The sequence below is a fragment of the Mandrillus leucophaeus genome, unplaced genomic scaffold (assembly GCF_000951045.1).
Source record: "Mandrillus leucophaeus isolate KB7577 unplaced genomic scaffold, Mleu.le_1.0 Scaffold212, whole genome shotgun sequence".
Taxonomy (NCBI): domain Eukaryota; kingdom Metazoa; phylum Chordata; class Mammalia; order Primates; family Cercopithecidae; genus Mandrillus; species Mandrillus leucophaeus.
This window is the reverse complement of record NW_012102166.1, coordinates 1,670,202-1,672,871: the sequence shown is the minus strand read 5'-3', so window position 1 is coordinate 1,672,871 and position 2,670 is coordinate 1,670,202.

Sequence of the window (2,670 nt, the reverse complement as noted above, 5' to 3'; positions counted from 1 at the left end):
GGAGTATATTATAGCAACAATCTTCTAAGGGTCTCCTTGACTTCAGTCTTACCCTCTTTAATCCTAGCTGGAGTGAGCTTTCTAAAGTAAAATTCTGATCCTGTTTGCAGCTTTTAAAAATCCTTCAGCCTGTGGGCGTTCTTTCCTCAGAGCCTTTGTACTTACTGTTCTCCTCTTGGAATCCTTCTCTGTGCAGCGCTCTCCCCCCAACTCCCATCCTCGTTCCCAGTCTTCTCAATTTGCTTATTTGTCACTGCCTTTGGGATATATTTCTTGGCCACCTATGATTGACTGCTCTTTATCCTACTGTTTGTTTATTTATTTCACATATGCTTACAGCCTCTCTCCCCTACACTCGACAAGTCTTTGATTTGTTTTTGTATGTAATTAATAAAACTTATGTAACATTTCAGACATAAACAAGTAATATTTTCACCACCCCACCCTATGCTGCCCCCATCACCCAAATTTAACAGTGAACACTTGCCAGTGTTGTTTCATTCCTCCCATACCTTGGCTTTTTTTTTTTTTTTTGGTGGAACTTTTCTTTTTCTTTTTTTTTTTTTGAGATAGGGTCTTACTCTAACACAGGCTGGAGTGTAGTGGCCAGAATATGGCTCACTGCAGCCTTGGCCTCGACCTCCCAGGTTTAAGTGATCCTTCCACCTCAGCCTCCTGAGTAGCTGGAGGTGTGCTACCACCCCGGCTAATTAAAAAAACAATTTTGTAGAGATAGGGGCTCTCTGTGTTGTCCAGGCTGGTCTTGAACTCCTGGACTCAAGTGATCCTCCTGCCTTGGCCCCCCAAAATCCTGGGATTACAGAGGTGAACCACTGTGCTCAGCCTGGTGGGCCATTTTAAAGCAAATTCCCAAATGTCATTTATCCTGTATATTCTTTTGAAGGACAGAGACAGTGTCTTGTTCTGTCTTCTACGCCTCAGCCTCCTGAGGGGGGAAGGGATTACAGGCCCCCGCCACCATACCCAGCCATTTTTGTATTTTTAGTAGAGACGGAGTTTCACCATGTTGGTCAGGCTGGTCTCGAACTCCTGACCTCAAGTGATCCTCCCCCCGCTCGACCTCCCAAAGTGCTGGGAATACAGGCATGAGCCACCACACCCGGCCACTTTTTGTCATATTTTAGAGTGTACTCCTACTTAAATAAAAAAATCTTCTGCCTCAGCTTCCCAAAATGTTGGGATTACAGGGATGAGCCACTGCACCTGGCCTCGCTTTCTGTTGGATCATTTTCATCAGCACACAGCTCAAAACTTCACCCTTGGCCAGGTGTGGTGGCTCACGCCTGTAATCCCAGCACTTTGGGAGGCCAAGGTGGGTAGATCACAAGGTCAGGAGTTCAAGACCAGCCTGGCCAAGGTGGTGAAACCCTGTCTCTACTAAAAATACAAAAATTAACGGGGTGCAGTGGCAGGCATCTATAATCCTGTATTCCCAGTACTCAGGAGGCTGAGTCAGGAGAATGGCTTGAACTCAGGGGGTGGAGGTCGCAGTGAGCCGAGATGGTGCCTCTGCACTCCAGCCTGGGCAACAGAGTAAAACTCCGTCTCAAAAAGAAAAAAAAAAAAAATCACCCTCTAGGGCCGGGTGCAGTGACTCATATCTGTAATCCCAGCACTTTGGGAGGCTGAGATGGGTAGATCATTTGAGGCCAGGAGTTCGAGACCAGCCTGACCAACATGGTGAAATCTCATCTCTACTAAAAATACAAAAATTAGCTGGGTGTGGTGGCACAAACCTGTAATCCCAGCTACTCAGGAGGCTGAGGCAGGATAATTGCTTGAGTCTGGGAGGCAGACATTGCAGTGAGCCGAGATTGCGCCTGTGAGCTCTGGCCTGGGCAACAGAGGGAGACTTTGTCTCAAAAAACAAATCACCCTCTAGCTACTGCCCCATTTGCCATTTGTGTACTTCCTTTTATGGCAAAAACTCCTTAAAAGTGCTATCTGTACTTTTTGTCTCTCATTCTTTTAGCATTACTTTGAAATAACTGAAAATTTACAGAAAAGTTGGAACAATATTTGAAAGAATTTCAATATATACTCTTCTCTTAGAGTCTCCTTTTTTTTTTTTTTTTTTTTTTTTGAGGAGTCTCAGCTCACTGCAACCTCCGCCTCCCGGGTTCAAACGATTCTCCTGCCTTAGCCTCCCAAGTAGTTGGGATTACAGGCCTGTGCCACACACCCTAGTAATTTTTGTATTTTTAGTAGAGACTGGATTTTGCTCTGTTGGCCAGGCTGGTCTTGAACTCTTGACCTCAAGTGATCCACCCGCGTTGGCCTCTCAAAGTGCTGGGATTACAGGCCTGAGCCACCACGCCTGGCCGGATTTCCTGGTTTTTAAATGCATATTTATGTTATCATTCTGATAATGACAGATCTCCTAAACTATCATTGTGAGAATAACATAAATGCACATTTAAAAATTGGAGAATTCTAGGTGAAGAGGACACAGGAATTCTGTCAAATATTTTTTCTGGGTCAATTTAGGAGTAAGTTGCAGATATGATGTCCTTTTACTTTGACATATTTTAGTGTGTATTTCCTTTAAAACAAGGACATTCTCTTTTTTTTTTGAGACGGAGTCTCGCTCTGTCACCCAGGCTGGAGTGCAGTGGCCGGATCTCAGCTCACTGCAAGCTCCGCCTCCCG